The sequence below is a fragment of the Salvia hispanica genome, chromosome 6, assembly GCF_029641045.1.
Source record: "Salvia hispanica isolate PSC_SH4W2 chromosome 6, Shi_PSC_v1, whole genome shotgun sequence".
Lineage (NCBI taxonomy): Eukaryota > Viridiplantae > Streptophyta > Magnoliopsida > Lamiales > Lamiaceae > Salvia > Salvia hispanica.
The window spans coordinates 32,888,651-32,908,553 of record NC_142697.1 but is presented as its reverse complement, the minus strand read 5'-3'; the positions used below and the strand labels follow the sequence as shown (position 1 = coordinate 32,908,553).

The window sequence follows — 19,903 nt, the reverse complement described above, 5'->3', positions numbered from 1 at the left end:
AGCTGTTTGAGTAACATAAGCAAAATTTCGGGACGAAATTTTCGTTAAGGAGGGTAGAATGTAATACCCGCCTCTTAAGTCGCCTTAGCTTACAAATTTTTTTTTTTTTTTTTTTTGTCGTGCTTAGGAACGCATGCCATCCTTTAGATGTTTGTTAATGTTTGATTTAGTTGTTAACCTTGGCTGATATGCCTAACTAAACATTAAGTTGCGAAATACAAATGAGAAGGGAACGACGAACGAATGAAAAATGAAGTCGTGTTTAATTGCGTTGGTAAACAAAATTTAATATTTAAAAGAATACAAGGTCGACGTCATGAATGAGAATATATGTACACACCCCTGAGCTTACTACTTAACTTACTTGTTGAACTCATGAAACCACAAAAAGGAATTTAAAATACAAAGGAAATGTTCTTTCGGGCCTTCTCTAACCAAGTCCACGTTACACCCCGTCGCGGCCCATTAAGTCAGCCCTTTGGGCCGAGGGCAGCCACATTTGGAGCAGCCTACGCAGCCTACACTTCTCTTCCCCACCTGCAAAATACAAACAAGATATTTAATGCATATGTACAAGAGAATTAAAAGAGCCCCTTTGCAAGAGAAATGGAACAAACTTGTTTTACCCATAATAAATCTAGAGCCTCCCCAAAAATGGCAAGTCAGCCCCTACACTCCTTTCCACTCCCAATGTCTCTCTTATGCACCCTGCAATAATCAGACAAGTTATATGAATGCAAGAGTACTTGTACTCCAGAATAGAAACAAAATAAATTAAATAAAAGTAGGGTGAAGACCATCAGAAAGGATTGACTGCAATAAGAGAACAAAGAGCTAAAGCAGCTCCTTAATTACTCAAGAGTAAACAGCCAACTAAAGTGAACATAAGACAATGAGTTACAGATTTGATTTTCTGCCAATATCCCAACCACATGTAGACTTCTTTTCTCCTATATATTTTCTTACACACACAACACTCAAATCAGCTTCACATCACCCATACACATTAAAGAGAAGAAACCGAGAGAGATTGTCTTTGTGAAAGAGAGCAAAGAGAGAAAGTAAAAGAGAACAGATCTTCTACACAAAGGTTTAACAACCACCATCACTAGAGGTAAACATACACACGACCCCTTTATGATTCACTCATCTTCTTCCATGTAGAGCACCATCGCATAAGCACATTATGCTGAGTCCTAATTTCCTTTTCAAGATGCAAGACATGGCTTCAACTAGGATTTTTGCCTTTTAGTTTGGTTAGCTCTTCTTTTAGGAACAAAGTTTCAACGACATTTTTAATCATGCTAAAACAATAGGGCCCCTTTCACTTTAACACCTATGTTAAACCAAGAGTATGTAAAAGGAACAAAACTCCACTGATGTGTAAGATAGAGAGAGTTAGGGAGAGGGGTTAAGTACTTAGCCACTGCCCGGCGAAGCAGCGGCAAAACGAGGCGTCGGTGAGGCTTGGTCAGTTCCGAGTCTAGCCGATGGAGGAGCGTATGGCGTCGATCAGATGCCGTGAACCGTCCTCGAAGCAGATGCTGCTCCGGCAGCAGGGAAAAATGGCGACGAGGGCGTCGACGACGCCGTAGCTGGCCTAGCGCCGGAGAAATGACTGTGATGGCGCTGTGTTGTCGCAGAGATGGAAGGAGGAACAAGCTGTCGGCGGTGCTGGCGGGACAGAGCCGTGAGTGCAGAGAGAGAGAGAGGCGATGATTCCTCTCCTTCTCCAACGGCGGACCGAACGAGAGTAATGGTAGAGGGATTTACAGAGGCGATGCCTCCCCTCTTCTTCCGACTGCGCAGCAACGCGAAGGAGCTGGTTCCGTGACCAGCGGCGGCAGCACCGTGGAGGAGCTGAAGTGATGGCTCTGAAGCCGCTGTTGTGTAATCGACAGTGTAAATACGAGAGCGAATCAGGGAGGAGGAGCGGGTTTCCGGCGGCGTGAGGAAGACGCCGACCGGAGCAGCGAACAGCGAAGCCGGCGAATCGCCGGCGAGAGAGGGGCGTGAGGAAGAGACGCCGCCGCCTCCCTTCTAATCTAGGGTTGGAATTGGGGTTTTAGTTGAATTGTGAATTGAGAGAGAGAGGCCGATGGTTTTTGGGAGTGTATGTTTGGGCCCTTCTCTCTTAATTGTTTGGGCTTCACTAATTAAACAAAAGTGGGCTAGGATTGTAAATTAAATCTTGGGCTAAGGAAATAGTTAGAGATGGGCTGCCCTTTTATGGAAGTTAATTATTAAGCCTGGACCACCAACTAAAATAAAAGTATAGGCTAAGAATTTAATTAAATCATGGGCTCCCCTATGATGTTGATTAAATAATTAATGGTTCGCTAATTATTTTCACGAAGACGAGCCTAATTTTCCGGACCTTAGCTTAAGTGCTCGGATGATTAATTTTAAGAAATTATAATACGCTAACGATGAATAGACCTCGAGCCTAATTTTTAGTACTTAAATAAATGGCTTAGGAGGTAACACCCTCTAGTAAAGCGAATAAATTCCTCAAATTTAATTAAATCTGCTGATTTAATTAATACTCAAGAATTCTAGAACTCTTCTAGAAAATTTAGAGAAAGAGTAAAATGATCACGCACTTAGGATGCATTCATGTTTAAGCTTAATGGATACCTCAAAAATCTAATTGAGTATCATTTTATTTCCTAAAGGGACGTCTTCGAACGTCATCTAAGACCAAGTTAAGGAATTTCCGGAAGGAGCTTTAGCTTTTGAGGTGGGCATTCTTTTAAAACGTGTTTCTAGTATAAAAATGTGAAATTTTGCTCAAGTATGTTGTCATGCCATGTTTTGTTTTATGATTACCTATCTGCTTGGCTATGCCAATTCAAGTTAAATCGAATTCGGGTCCCAGTAGGGCCGCAAACCCTACTCGGACTAGTGTACACATAAGGGGACCGTGAGCTAACAAAAGGGGTTGGCCAGTCCAGTGACCGTCGTGGAATGTGGCCACATTCCCGGTTCACACAAGGTTCAGATATGGTATATCTATGTTACGTGATTGCGCAATCAAAATTCTTATGAAAGGAAAAGTATTTAGAGACTCGGGCCTTTTAAATAAAAACCCCGTGATCTCTCAACTGTGGCTTGACAATTAAAATCAAAACTGTTTTTGGCAATGTGCTCACTGAGTATATCAAATACTCAGCCCTGCATGTTATTTTCAAATGTGCAGGTTGAACGTGGACGGGCAGGCGATGGTGTTGGGCATGAATCCTCGCATAAGTCAATAGGTAGCCCAGGGTAGTATGTCTCCATACATACTGCCTTGTCTTGGACGTTTCCGCTGTAATAGGATTCTATGTTAGAAGGATTGTGAACCTAGACCGCACTCTGACTTTATGTTGTCCCATTTCACTTTCACCTGCGGGACTTTTGTCCTAGGCTTCTTCTTTTAAATCATGATTATTTTTCATCCCTTGACTCTAAGGTGCTATTGAATCACGTTTAGATGCAGTCACTATCATTAGGAAGTTTGTGGTCGTGACACTTGCAAAGATACTTGCTCCCACTGACTGACACAGCCTGTAGGTAGTATTGCAAGTCTTGTAAAACATGTTGTCTATCTTAGATTGTAATATGGAATCTATCACCTTTTCAAAGATGATTATCCAAATTAACCAATACTACATTGTAGTTAAAGGGATTATGTTCAAGTTAATCTAAGACTGAGTCTTACGACACTCTTAGACCCATGAACTTGTTGTGTTCCAGTGGAACGCTCCCACTACGATATGGTTCTTACAATCTTAGGTACCGAAGTTTATTTTATTAGTGCAAAAGTTTCTAATGGTATGACTTCTTGGTAATGTGGAAAATCTGATATCTTTCTCTTTATTTTAAGAGTTATCACGCTATTAGGCTTGTAGTTCATCTCTATATCTTCATACAGGAATTATATCTTTGAAGATTACAGAACTTATAACCATACATCATTTGGGACAAACCTTAAAACATGCCTCAGTACTCAACTCCAATTTCTTGGACACTTTTCCAACACGTGTTGGAACAACATTACACCTTGAGATGTGCTAGACTAGAGACGCTCTAGTCCACAACTCGTGTTTTGTAGAAGGTACTAATGTTGGTAGTTTCTTTAATGTTTATCCCATCAATGATAAGATTTTAATAAGTACAACTCATCACATAATCAAACTTGTCTTAGAAAGACTTCGATTCCTTCTTACATAACTATCCCATTCATTAGATGAATGCTTGGATTCGTCAATGGAGATTAGACTCCCGCTACAGATCATAACCCTTTGCTTGTCTCCTTATGGTGTAAACCATTAAGACTTGCTAGTCTTTCTATGTTGCACTTCTATAAGTATTCTGAATCTCTTGAAAAATCAAATGATTCTAACTCATAGTGCATCAAATAGACTTTTCAACTCTCAAGCTATTTAACGTAATATTAAAATCTTGATAGTCTAGATCAGTTCGAACAATTTCTAAGTATTTTTTTGGCCTTAAGGCTAAGAGCCATAAATACTTTATCATTCAATGATTAAGAAGTTGATGTGTTGTTGAATACTCAACTTTGTCGCACTTATATTATTTTAATACTATGATGCCTTAAACATCAACTATAAAACAATAATTGAGCATTAATTGTTAGAGTTTGTATACTAGAAATCATCTTTCGAGTGATTGAATATTGTTAAAACTCTTATTTTATTTTCCAAATGAATAAACAGATTATTTTTGTCATAATGTTGTTATATTTTACATTTAATGGATGTTAATTGCATATTTAAATGTATAAGTAATTTAACAAAGTCTAAGTCTTTGTTTTAGTAGACCGGTTGTGGGCGTCGTCCACTTTAAGGTAACACGGTCAGTCCTAAACAAAGAAAAAGAATTATTTCACAATCTAGATAGGCTTAGACTACCTATCGTGAAAGGTTGCAATGTCAGTCCGATTATTTCTAAGCCTTACTGAAATAAGATGACGTTGGTGTGGTATAGCACTGAATGGATCTAACAGCGAGACAGTCTTTATGCTATCTACTGAAAGACGAGGTCTCGTAAATTATTTCTCAATCAATGTACGTTAGCATTGAGCATACGGTATTGATTATGCACTACTTTGACTTACCAAATGGTGCGGGTTTTTCATAACCCAATAAGCCTGGTATATTGGGTAGTGGTGATTAGTATCTAGCGGTGCTAGGATTGCTATTATGTTGAATCGTGCGCGAGGTGAGTCTCGTTTGATAACATCCTCAAGAGAAGCTTGAAATAAGGTTTTATTATTCGGAACCTAGCTAGTTGGAGTTTAATTACTCTATGAATAATAAATAAGATTTTCTTGCTGAGTCCTCTCTTGGAATAAATAAGATATTAATTAATTAAGTCCATAGCAGACAATAATTAATTAATGGATGTTTCTATCTTAAGTGCAGGAAATAAATATAAAGTATTGGAAACCCGAAGTACTTGTAATTTCGGATTTGGATGGGGAGTGCAGTATTACTTCTGTAGTGGCTGCTCGTAATATTCCAATTTTAAGCTTATATTAAATTGGGTTTAATTTAATTAGTAAAAAGCTAATTGGAGGAGCCCATATCCAAAGCCTTCCATAGATCCCTGTCTGGGCCCAAAATGTGACTTATTATAAATAGGAGAATAAAGGAGACAGAAAATATACTTGATTTTCTCTCAAAATTTTCGGCCCTCTCTATTCCTAGTAGAGGTCGGATTTTTCTCCTCCGTGGGAAAGGATTTCTGTCTTCTCTATTTAAGTCCTAGTGCGCTGGTGAGATCAGCCCACCCTGATATCAGTTCACAGTCCAGGAACCAGTCAGAAGATCCGTGGTTTTGTACTAAAGATCTTCACGAGGAGAAGGCGCTAGCTATCTTCGATGCTTTGGAGAATCATCAAGGTATAATGGCTAAACCCTAGAACAGCATGTTTTAGATTTCATTTAATTTAAAGCATGTGATTATTTGAGTTATGAGCATGATACGTGAGATGATTACGCGAATAGAATTTGTCTAAATAATCCGCTAAATAGATCTGATTATTATGTAATTGATTTATGCATGCGCTTCCGCTGCCAACCCCTTCAATTGGTATCAGAGCCAGTCTTTGGCTCTGATTATTTGGATTTAAATTTCGCGAAATTCATGTATGCATGCGTTTTTGTTTTCGAAGCATGTTCTTGTTTTTAGTTGTAATTTTATTATGCATGATGAACCCAAGAACTATCGAAACAAAGAACTCAAATTTTTGGAACGCTAGAGACGTGCGATTCGTCGGCGCTTGCGCCGAGACGAATCGCGCGACCCGCGATCCAATTAGGGTTGTCGAGCGAGTGGGAGCGAGGGAGGTAATCGGCCGGCGACACGCAGACGAGGGTGGCCTCGTGCGCGCCGCCGGCGAGACCGCCGGTCCCTGAATGCCTCGGAATTCGCGCCGATTGAGTGGGAATATAGGTGCGATCACGCGGCGACGTGAACACGAGCGTGGGCTCGTCCACGCCGCCGGCGAGACCGCGGCGCTCATCTCCCTGGACCATTCGATGATCGACGATGGTGGTCGACGGTGGAAGCCGCAGCTCGTCCGAGAGCAGCGGCGGTTCTGCCAGGCCCGAACCCTAACCCTAGGCAAAACCCTAACCCTAGTCTAAACCCTAACCGAGCGTTGCTGAGCAGGAGCTACGCCGCCGTGAGTGGTGGCGGCTCGTTCATGCGAGTCTGCGGGTGGAAGACGGGCAAGTCGGCGGTGCAGCACGGCGGTCGTCGCGCGCTGGGCGACTTCGGGCAAGGGAGACGCGGCGCGTTCGTGCTGCGGCGGGGAAACGGAAGCAGTCGCGCCCTGCGCGAGCTGCCGGCGGAGGCTGGTCGGCGAAATCGCTGTTCCGGCGAGAAGATCTCTGGCGGGACTTCATCGACGTGGGTCGTGCGAACCTCGATCACGAGATAACGAATAGAATCTTTATTTTATTGATTATTTAATTCCTAAATTAATAGAAATCTTTAAAATACTATTATTTAATTGAAATAAAATATTATGGGAAGATTTCCCTAGATTTTAGGAATATTTTGATTATTTTCTATATCTATGAATATTTCATGTCCTAGATGATATAGATAAGAATAATTAAATAGTTTCCTAAATTATATTATATATCTAGAATCCTAATTAGGATAGATATGTAAGATTTCATTAAATAATAAAATATATTCTCTTCCCAATCTTAATAAGGAATTAATTTAAGATTATTTATTCATGTCCGTAAAAGATATAAATAATTAATTATTTTAGATAAATCTTATAGAAGACATGAATATGGATTAATCTTTAGTAATTAATATATTATCCTTTAATAAGATGTTTAAAAGATTATAAAAGATTTAATTATCCAGTCAATTAAATACCAACAGAATTTAATTAAGCCTTTAATCTGGACTAAGGCTAAGGATAATTAATGAAAAACCATAACTTAAATATCTAAGCGATAATTACGAACTATGTTTGTATATGGTCTCCATCGATTGGTCCACAACTTATGAAGCTGATTTCTAATATTATCGCCACCCATGCTGTGGGGACAATAATCCTAAGAAATAGCGAGTTCGTATAGGTGGACTTCTCATTTGTAAATAGTATGGACTAGAAAGTGGTTTCTAATATTATCGCCACCCATGCTGTGGGGACAATAATCCTAAGAAATTACAAGTTTCAGAAGTTCAAACAGAATTTACGAGATAGCTTGGTCTTGTTATCAACGCACGAGCATTGTTATGGGAGTGTGTTGTAGAAACGAGATTCTGTAATGCTAAATCTGATGGTCGTGCTTAGGCAACATTTGGCGGCCATGCCGTGCTGCGGTCTCTGGACTATTCGTCGGTGTTGTGACCAGTAAAAATGTTAAGATTTTAATGCGTATTGACCTCTGCTTGAGGGTACAAAATTTTAATTTTACAGTTGTGAGAATTTGAAAAGTTTTATGGTTTAACCTACTCAATTTCTTCACATAAGTTTATGACAAATAGTAAATAATTCTGTTTTGCAGTGCAACCTAAATCGTCAACATGTCACTCAATCCTCTTTCTGCAATTCTTAAAGAAAACAAACTCGAGGGCCAAAATTACATAGAATGGAAACAAAATTTGGACATCGTTCTCACGGCTGATGAGTACAAGTTTGTGCTCACTACTCCTCGGCCCCCAGTGCCGGCGGCTAACGCCGCGCAGGCAGCGCGAGATGCCCATATACGGTGGCACAAGGCGAATGAGATGGCTAAGTGTTATATGTTGGCCTCCATGTCAACAGTGCTTAGACATCAGCATGCCGCCATGGCAACTGCCACCGAGATTATGGAAAATCTCACGAATCTTTTTGGTACTCAGAATCGAACGGCTAAGTCTCAAGCCATTCGGAGTATCATGTGCAAGACTATGAAGGAAGGCTCGTCTGTGAGGGATCATGTCCTCGAGATGATGAGCCATCTCAATCAAATTGAAGTATTGGGAGGCGTCATTGATGCCGAGTCCCAAGTTACTATTATCCTTCAGAGTCTGCCCCCTAGCTTCCAACAGTTCAAGCTCAACTTTGAGATGAACAAAAGGAATTACACCTTGGCTGAGTTGTTGACTGAACTTCAGTCGGCGGAAGATCTCATGAACCAAGCTAAGGCTGCGATGGTTAGTTCGTCACATCGTTCCTCTGGCCCTAGGCCTGGCGCAGGAAAGAAGAAAGTGACAAATCAGGTTGCACCTAAAGATGCTAAGGGAAAGAAAAGGAGGAGGTCGGGAAAGAAGCAAACCGGAAAGTGTTTCAAGTGTGGAGAGAAGGGGCATTGGAAGCCAGATTGCCCTAAAAGGAGCAAGGCTACAGGTATGCACCAAGCTTTAGTTGTTGAGTCATGTTTGGCTTCGACTTCTTCTCTTACTTGGGTTATTGACACTGGAGCTACTGATCATATTTGTTTTGATCCTGACTTAATGCAGGTGACAAGACGGCTATATGATGGAGAGATCGAAGTTCAGCTGGGCGACGCTACTAAAGTGGCGGCCGTTGCAGTGGGAGACGTTTATTTGCGTTTTAGTAGTGATAGATTTTTGATTATGAAGAATGTTTTGTTGATACCTTCTTTTAGAAGAAATTTAATTTCAGTTTCTAAATTGGTTTTTTATGGATATTCGATTTCTTTTAATGACAGTTGTGTTATTAAGAAAGATGGTTCTTATATCTGTCGTGGTATCATGGAAAACAATCTGTACACAATCGTATCTACACAATATAATGATCGCAAATTAGAACTCAATAATGCATCGAAAATTTCAAAGAAAAGAAAAGAACCTTCAAGTTCAATGAACGAAACGTACTTATGGCACCTTAGACTTGGTCATGCCAACCAAAGGAGGATTCAAACACTTGTGGATCAAGACCTTCTTAAAGGGCTAGATACTGAATCATTTTCCACGTGCGAATCCTGTTTGGAAGGCAAGATGACCAAGAGACCTTTTAGAGTGAAAGGAAATAGGGCCAAGGAAGCACTAGAACTCGTTCATACTGATGTGTGTGGACCAATGTCAACCGAGGCAAGAGGCGGCTTTCGCTATTTCATCACTTTTATTGATGATTACTCGAAAGTTGGATATGTTTATTTGATGCGCTTTAAGTCTGAAGCTTTTGACAAGTTCAAGGAGTTTAAGGCTTATGCTGAGACGCATCATGGAAAACGTATCAAGAGCCTGCGATCTGATCGTGGAGGCGAATACCTCAGTGTCGAGTTTTTGGACTACTTATCAGTAGAGGGAATTGAATCCCAAACGACTGCGCCGGGCACACCTCAGCAGAATGGCGTAGCTGAAAGAAGGAATAGGACCTTGTTAAATATGGTCCGATCGATGATGAGTTATTCACGACTGCCTATTTCGTTTTGGGGACATGCCTTGCTTTCCGCGAGTCATATTTTAGACAATTTACCGTCAAAATCTGTTCCTGCTACTCCATATGAGTTGTGGACCGGGCGTAAGCCTAATCTAGAACATCTCAAGATATGGGGGTGTCCAGCTCATGTTTTGGAAAAGGATCCAACTAAGCTGGGCTCAAGGACAGAGGTATGTTTGTTTATAGGATACCCCAAAGGTTCGAAAGCTTATGAATTCTATAGTCTCCGAGACAAGAAAGTCATTGTGAGTACTCACGCGACATTCTTAGAGGAAGACTTTGTTATGAATCATAAACCCAGCAGTGAGGTAGCTCTTGATGAGCTCACTTCAGTCACAAGTTCCATTAACCAAGAACAAGTACCATTAGTACAACCAATTCCCGAACCTTCAACTTCTACACCTAACATTGTAGTGCCGCGCCGCAGTGGGAGGGTCTCTCATGAGCCCAAAAGGTACATTGGTTTGGGAGAATCTATGGATCACTCCTCGGACAGTAGTGTACCAGATCCCTGGAATTTTGTAGAGGCGCAGGCGGATATCGATCATTGCGAATGGGTGAAAGCAATGGATTCGGAACTACAATCTATGATAGACAAAGACGTCTATGATTTGTCCGTCCTACCCGAAGGCTGTACTGCCATTGGGAGCAAATGGATATACAAACGTAAACGTGGACCCGATGGACGAGTTAAAGTCTTCAAGGCAAGACTAGTGGCTAAGGGGTATACCCAAAAGGAAGGTGTCGATTACGACGAGACCTTCTCCCCAGTGGCCATGCTCAAATCGATCCGGATACTATTGCCTATTGCAGCTTACATGGATTGGGATGTATGGCAGATGGACGTTAAGACTGCGTTCTTGAACGAAAGTCTTGAGGAGACCATCTACATGGAACAACCCGAGGGTTATGCCGTCAAGGGCAAAGAGCACATGGTTTGGAAGCTTAAGAAAGCCATTTATGGCCTCAAGCAAGCATCTAGATCATGGAATCAGTGCTTCGATCAAACTGTTAATAAGTTTGGATTCGAGAAATTCCCTAACGAGAGCTGCGTGTACAAGAAGGTAGAAAAAGGGAATGTGGTGTTCTTAGTTTTATATGTAGATGACATTCTTCTAATTGGAAACAATAAAAAGATGTTGTCATCAGTACGAACTTGGTTGTCAAACCAGTTCGAGATGAAGGATATGGGAGACGCGGGACACATTCTAGGCATCAAAGTCCTTAGGGATCGTGAGAAAAGAATGTTGTGCTTATCCCAAGAACCCTACATCGACACTGTACTTAGTCGCTTTAGCATGCAAGATGCCAAGAAAGGTTTCTTACCTTTTAGACATGGCATCCATTTATCTCAAGAGATGTGTCCTAAGACAGCATCTGAGATAGCAGAGATGAGAAAGATACCATATGCCTCGGCTGTTGGTAGTCTCATGTATGCTATGCTTTGTACAAGACCCGATATTTGCTTTGCTGTTGGCATGGTAGCAAGATATCAATCAAATCCTGGCCAAGGACATTGGACTGCAGTAAAGAACATACTCAAGTACCTTAAACGGACTAAGGACTATGTTCTAGTTTACAAAGCAGGCGAGCTATGCCCTTTGGGATATACTGATTCAGACTTTCAAGCTGATCAGGACTTGAGGAAATCTACTTCTGGCTATGTTTACCTTAGGAGGTGGAGCCGTGATTTGGAAGAGTGTAAAGCAGAAATGCATTGCAGAATCTACCATGGAAGCCGAATATGTGGCCGCTTCGGAGGCTGCGAAGGAGGCTGTATGGCTCAAGAACTTTCTTATGGACTTAGGTGTGGTTACGAATCTGCCCAAGAGCATCACCATTTATTGTGACAATTCTGGTGCTGTGGCTAATTCGAAGGAACCAAGAGCTCACAAAGCGAGCAAACACATTGAGAGGAAGTATCATATCATCAGAGATATAGTGCAGAGAGGAGACATACAAGTGATCAAGATTGCGTCAGAGAACAACCTGGCAGATCCCTTCACTAAGGCATTAGCGGTCAAACCGTTCGAACGCCATGTAGAAGGAATGGGAGTTCGACTCGCTCGAGACCTCAACTCGCTCTCAGTATAGTGGGAGAATTAGACGTAGTGCACATTTTTTTGTATACTCGAAAGCTGTTTTGAGTATAAGTGGGAGATTGTTAGAGATTGTATACTAGAAATCACCTTTCGAGTGATTGAATAATGTTAAAACTCTTATTTTATTTTCCAAATAAATAAACAGATTATTTTTGTCATAATGTTGTTATATTTTACATTTAATGGATGTTAATTGCATATTTAAATGTATAAGTAATTTAACAAAGTCTAAGTCTTTGTTTTAGTAGACCGGTTGTGGGCGTCGTCCACTTTAAGGTAACACGGTCAGTCCTAAACAAAGAAAAAGAATTATTTCACAACCTAGATAGGCTTAGACTACCTATCGTGAAAGGTTGCAATGTCAGTCCGATTATTTCTAAGCCTTACTGAAATAAGATGATGTTGGTGTGGTATAGCACTGAATGGATCTAACAGCGAGACAGTCTTTATGCTATCTACTGAAAGACGAGGTCTCGTAAATTATTTCTCAATCAATGTACGTTAGCATTGAGCATACGGTATTGATTATGCACTACTTTGACTTACCAAATGGTGCGGGTTTTTCGTAACCCAATAAGCCTGGTATATTGGGTAGTGGTGATTAGTATCTAGCGGTGCTAGGATTGCTATTATGTTGAATCGTGCGCGAGGTGAGTCTCGTTTGATAACATCCTCAAGAGAAGCTTGAAATAAGGTTTTATTATTCGGAACCTAGCTAGTTGGAGTTTAATTACTCTATGAATAATAAATAAGATTTTCTTGCTGAGTCATCTCTTGGAATAAATAAGATATTAATTAACTAAGTCCATAGCAGACAATAATTAATTAATGGATGTTTCTATCTTAAGTGCAGGAAATAAATATAAAGTATTGGAAACCCGAAGTACTTGTAATTTCGGATTTGGATGGGGAGTGCAGTATTACTTCTGTAGTGGCTGCTCGTAATATTCCAATTTTAAGCTTATATTAAATTGGGTTTAATTTAATTAGTAAAAAGCTAATTGGAGGAGCCCATATCCAAAGCCTTCCATAGATCCCTGTCTGGGCCCAAAATGTGACTTATTATAAATAGGAGAATAAAGGAGACAGAAAATATACTTGATTTTCTCTCAAAATTTTCGGCCCTCTCTATTCCTAGTAGAGGTCGAATTTTTCTCCTCCGTGGGAAAGGATCTTCTCTATTTAAGTCCTAGTGCGCTGGTGAGATCAGCCCACCCTGATATCAGTTCACAGTCCGGGAACCAGTCAGAAGATCCGTGGTTTTGTACTAAAGATCTTCACGAGGAGAAGACGCTAGCTATCTTCGATTCTTTGGAGAATCATCAAGGTATAATGGCTAAACCCTAGAACAGCATGTTTTAGATTTCATTTAATTTAAAGCATGTGATTATTTGAGTTATGAGCATGATACGTGAGATGATTACGCGAATAGAATTTGTCTAAATAATCCGCTAAATAGATCTGATTATTATGTAATTGATTTATGCATGCGCTTCCGCTGCCAACCCCTTCATTAATAGCTCCCACTGCAACAATAACCTAACTGGATCAGGATCTCTTACTTAGAAGTTGCATTGTCATGTAAGTCATTGTCCTTCTATAAAATAGGTCAATCCAACTCACAAAGCATCTTTTCTCGCTTTAAACAAACTTCGATGACAATCCAGGCTCTCCCATTTCCATATCTAGTCTTTTGTTCAACTGAACTAGGACTTAAGAAAAAATGCAGCCTTTATGAATTCGTCATCTATCATGTTACTTTCCTCTAATAGTAACACAACGACTATTATTCTGAAGATTTTCTACTTTTCAGATAAACCCTCTTATAGTCATTTCTTGCTACTTTAGGCGATGACTTGCGTCAGAAACTATTTGAGTGATCAAAAGATCCTCAAAACATTATGTCACTCTAGGATATTCCAATCCAATCATCTTGACAGATTCTATTGATATCCATCTTTCATCGTCATTAACCAAGATTTGTCGAGCTACTTAAAGGAAAATAGCTTGACCTTATTCCTCAAAGAGCTTGTCAAGTACATGCATAATGCATTCTCGAAGATTCTTCGTGGAATTATGTCGAGGAAATGGAGGACATGAATCATTGAGTATTAACTCCAAGCTTTCAGCGATGAGAATTTTATCCATTTTCGTTTCCGGTCTACATAATTTAGGCATTCGAGTTTTCTTTCTTTAAGGATCGCAGACAAATATTAAATGACATACTGAAGATTTGGCAAATAAACTTATTATCACATACTCATGCTCAATGCATAATCACAAATAACCACAAAACAATTATGTATCTTACAACAGCAAAATTAATAAATTGTATCCTCCTTTAGAGGTTAATACGCATTAAAACTTTGACAATTTTACTGGTCACAACACCGACGCATCAATATCTTCCTCCTTTGGAGGTCAACACGCCTAATGCTGCCTAAGCACGACCATCAGATTTAGCATTACAGAATTTTATTTCTACAACACACTCCTATAACAATGTTCATGTGCTGATAACAAAACCAAGCTATCTCATAAATTTTGATTGAACCCTGAAACTCGCAGTTCCTTAGGATTATTGTCCCCACTTTGCAGGTGGCAATAATATTGGGAACCGCTTTCTAGTTCATTCTATTTATTATGTGAGAAGTCCGCCCTTATGAACTTGCTGTTTTCGTAGGATTATTGTCCCTACTTTGTAGGTGGCGATAATATTAGAAAATCAGCTTCACAAAATTTGGCAGTCCGATTGATGGAGACCGTATACAACGCACTTGTTGTAATCATCACTAAGATATTTTTATATGGTTTTTGCATAATTATCACATAAGCAGATAAAACAGATAATCCACTTAAAATAGATAAACACCAAATAAATAGATAAATCCATTTAATGCATGGCATTTAAACACACAGGATAATTAACGACAATTATTTAATCTAGTCAAGGGAGAATCAATTAAATAATTAAGTTTTATCTTGGATAATATTTATCCAATTTATTTAGGATTTATCAAGATAGTATTGACTATCTAAACCCATTTAGGATTTTTCTAGATTTTATTTCGATAAAATCAAATTCTACAATTCAAGATAACGTTGATCTATGATTATCATTACTTAAATCGTACTAGGATATTACTAGATAGAAACAATTCCACCATTTTCCATAAGATAAAAATAAAATCGTATCAACCAAGATTTATACAAATCTTAATTCTATTTAGAATAGACATCCAGAATATATCAAACATTACTTAGGATTTCTTAGATAAATAAATTTATCTAAATCCAATTAATTAAGGATTTCTTATATATCATATTTATCCTAATCTATCTAGGATATAAATCCAAAAGATAAGGATAAATTGGATTAATACTTATTTTAATCCATCTAAGATTTTTCTTAATAGAATAAAATCTATTCAAATCCATAGGATAAAATAAATCAATATTAATATTAATCCTAATCCATCCAGGATTTAACTTGGAGTAAATCCATATAAATCCATAGAATTAAATAATATTATATTATAATTATTCAAATCTATCCAAGATTTATCTAGGAACAAATCCATATAAATCTATAAGATAAGAATAAAATATTATATTATCATTATCTATATCCAACTAGGATTCGTCTAGGGATAAATCCACATTAATTCATAGGATATAGATAAATATTAGATTGTCATTATCCAAATATAACTAGGATTTTCGTCTAGGAATTAAATCCCTACAAATCCATAAAATAAAGATAAAATCTGTAATTAATCCATGATTTAATACAAAATCAAATCTTATATAATATATAAAATCCACAAGATATATTCAAATCTTATTTCCAAATTAATCTTGAATACTTTCCAAAATTAATTGCAAGGGTTAGGAAACCCTAATTCAATATTGGAAAGCGAAGTCACGAGACGAGGCAATATGACGTCGCGCGGGTTCCACCCCGCGAGCGTCGCGCATAGGACGGATCCCTAAATTCATCCACTGTTGGGGCTGCTCACGGAGGGACGCCGCTGCTGCCCGACGTCAACGCAGCTGCGTCGTCGTCGCTGCTTGCGCGTCGCCTCCGACAGCTCTCTCGGCTCCACAGCCGCTGATGCCTCTGTGACAACGTCGCTGCTGGGCTCCCACTCGTCTCGCGAGCTTGCCGAGCCTGACTTCTCCGACGCTGCTGCGTCGACGTCGCTCCGCTGGAGCTGCTGTCGCGTCTCCGGCGTCAGCGGTGCTGCTGCCTCGCGAAACCACCGTTGCTGCTGCTGCTGCGACATCTCCGACGTCGCTGTCGCAGCTGCTCCGGTGTTGCTGTTCGCTGTTGCGACGCCTCTGGCGCTGCTGCTGCGGCGTCGCTTGTGCGACGTCGTCTCTGCAGCCGCCGGCGTTGCTGCCCGGTGATCTTCGACGCAGCTGCGTCGACACCTCTTCCCAGCCTAACGGTCGCTGTTCATGGCAGATCGCCGAAAATTCCAATCGATTTGATTGAGGGTATCCTCAATAATGATTACATTATGTTAATTACGTCTCGAACAATTGCATACAATTTACAAATCATGAGAATTTAATCTCCCAGATTTTGTTCACGTAAATTGGTCCACCCTTTTCTTTGCATTCAAGCAATTCACGTAACATGAAATTAATCCACATAATCAGAGCCAAAAATTGGCTCTGATACCAATTGATGGGGTTCGGTGCCCCTTGCACAGCGGAAGACTTGTACAAAACAAATAAATCAGACATGGATCTATTTGACCGATTATGCGATTAATCAATTCAAATGTTAAACAGATAATTGCATGCTAGAACGCAAATAATTCATGCTCATAGAAAGTAAATCCTAAAACATGAATTCTACGGTTTAGGGTTACCGATTTTGATTCTCCAAAGAATCGTCGATTGCTCGCACCTTCTCCATGTGATGATCTTCAATACTAGACCACGGATCTTCTCTCTGGTTCCCGAACTGTACTCCAATATCAGTGTGGGCTGATCTTACTAGAATACTAGGACTTAAATAAAGAAGACAGAAGAAATCCTTTTGAGAATAAGTGAAGAATTCGAAATTCTCCAAAGCTGGAGATTTTCGAAATTTCCAAAAATTTTTGAGAATAAAACTTGTGTTGATTCTGTCTCCTTTATTCTCCTATTTATATTAAGTTCCTTTTGGGCCCAGACAGGGATCTATGGAAGATTTTGGATATGGGCTCCCCCAATTAGCTTTTTACTAATTAAATTGAACCCACAATTAAATACAAGCTTATATTGGAATATTACGAGCAGCCAATACAGAAGTAATATTGAACTCTCCCCATCCAAATCCGAAATTACAAGTAATCCGGGTTTCCGTTATTTATTACTTATTTCCCGCGCTTAAGATATAAATGTCCATTAATTAATAAATGTCTGCTATGGACTTAATTAATTAATATCTTATTAATTCCAAGAGTGGACTTAGCAAGAATCATTTATTTATTATTCATAGAGTAATAAAACTCCAACTAGCTAGTTTTCCGAATAATAAAACCTTGTTCGAGCTCCTCTTGAGGACATTATCAAACGAGACTCACCTCGCGCACGTTTCAACATAATAGCAATCCTAGCACAGCTAGATATTAATCACCACTACCCAATATATCAGGACTATTGGGTTGCGAAAAACCCGCACCATTTGATAAGTCAAAGTAGTGCATAACCAATACCGTATGCTCAATGCTAACATATGTAGATTAAGAAATAGTATTTTATCAAGACCTAGTCTTTCAGTAGATAGCATAAAGAAACGTCTTGCTGTTAGATCCGTTCAGTGCTATACCACACCAATTTCATCTTATTTCGGTAAGGCTTAGAAATATGCGGACTGACATTGCAACCTTTCACGATAGGTAGCCAAATCCTATCTAGGTTGTGAAATTCTTCTTTTTCTTTTTCAAAGCATTGCATAGATCTGACCGTGTTACCTTAAAGTGGACGACGCCCACAACCGGTCTACTAAGCAAAAGACTTAGACTTTGTTTACTTCTTATGCATTTAAATGTTTTTAAAACATCTTATAAATGCACAAGCAAACACAATGTAATAATAATAGTGATTCTATTCGTGTGAGACTGCTCGAATAATACTGAATCGGGTTAAAAGTGGATTGTAGAGTTTTAAGTATACAAGCAAGATTCTATTCACGCGAAACTTGCTCGAAACATGCTTTTCAGTATAACAAACCTAACAGTATGCTTGTTTGAATTGTTGTTGACATAGTCATATGGTTCCTATAAAATAGATATGTTCTGTACAAATGTGAGCTTGTTTAAATGGCTGTCAAGATAGTTATATGGTTGATATAAACTAGATATGTACTATTTAGAAAGGATTGTTTAAGTTAAACAACATATGACTGCACTTGTCATATATAGGGTTGTAGTTGCTATTAATTTTGAAATTATATTACTGTATTGTTGACATTTTTATTGTACTTGCTTTTAAACCAGAAAAAAAGAACACAACAAAAAGAAAAAGAAGTACATCAATTGATGAGGATGAGTTGATTACATCTGAGATTAGAAGTAAAAGAAAAAATGACAAGAGACCATTAATTGCTTCTGAGATTAGTGTGTGATATTGCTAGATCTGCAATTGGAAGCCCAACAACTTCTGTTCAATTGTGGAAGACAAGTGTGTAAAATTGGCGGAGTCATTTCTTCAAGATAAAGATGAGGCATTCGACAACTGTAAAACAATATGTGAATCACTAGTTACTGTCGAAAAGAAAAAGGAAGCACTTGAAGATTTGACTGAATTTCCAACTTTCAAATGGAGTGATTGCTATAACAAAGTAAGTACATCATTTTGTTTACATACATTTTCTCTAAGTTGAAATTAATTTAATATTAATTATAAATTACTATTTCAATAGACTACTGAAGAAGAAGTACATGAAGAACAACAAGGTGAAGAACAAGGTAGTGAGACAGAAAGATCTGAAATTTGATAACAAGGGGAGTGAGACAGAAAATCAGAAAGATCTTGAACATGTAGAATTTACTATAACTATATTAAACTATAAAGATATTCTACATATTGTAGGTAAAAATATAATTGACATAACGTAATATGTTTCAATTGAAACAACAGGAAGATAAGGAGAATCAAGATGACACAAACGTTGAAACAGAGAGAGAAAAACCACTGGATAAAGAAGATAATATTGTTGAAGTAACTAAAACTAAAATTAAACAGTATATTATTTTTATAAAATGAGTGAAGTGTTGTTGACATGACTTGATAGTGTAGTTGATATGAGTTATAATAATTATTGATATGGCTTCTACGTGTAGTTGACATAACTTATAAGTGTTGTTAACATGGCCTCTATGAGTACTTCACATATTATGTACCGTAGTTGACATTACTTTTATAACAAGATATGAACCGTAGTTGACATGGCAAGAATTTGTAGTTGATATGAATTTTATGTCCGCTGAAAACAGAATATTGCTTCATTATCTGAGATTGCACTTCCAGAAGATAAAAACAAATCAGAACTCTACACAGCAGAAGTAAATGGTGTTGATATATTGCCATACCTCGAAGTTCATGAAAGAGATCTCTACTATTACATAGTAGAAACAAGAAGAACAGATGAGTATGTATAATTTAATTATATTCATGATATAAAAAAAAAATAGTTTTCTAAACAGTTGACAAGATTTATGATTGTTGTTCATATGTCATTTTTATAACTTCATTTCAGGAATACATGTGTGTATGATGATGATTTTACTTGGGCAACCAAGGAATTGTTCAACTCACTGAAGCCCCGTGAAGAAATCAAATCTGGTGTTATTGACTCATGGACTTCACATTTGAA

General features: G+C 38.7%; 2 long non-coding RNA genes across 3 annotated transcripts; one reads left to right on the top strand and one right to left on the bottom strand.

The window, feature by feature from the left end:
• Positions 1-244: 244 nt before the first annotated feature.
• On the bottom strand, positions 245-2,078 carry LOC148923612 (uncharacterized). Its single transcript, XR_016132373.1, has 3 exons — positions 1,420-2,078; positions 627-708; positions 245-537 (listed from the first exon to the last, which is right to left on the bottom strand). It is a non-coding gene; the product is annotated as an uncharacterized LOC148923612 (long non-coding RNA).
• Positions 706-3,439, top strand: LOC148923611 (uncharacterized). Of its 2 annotated transcripts, XR_016132374.1 has the most exons (3): positions 706-1,114; positions 2,676-2,740; positions 3,200-3,439. It is a non-coding gene; the product is annotated as an uncharacterized LOC148923611 (long non-coding RNA). The 2 variants fall into 2 exon arrangements; XR_016132375.1 differs by lacking the exon at positions 2,676-2,740.
• Positions 3,440-19,903: the final 16,464 nt, after the last annotated feature.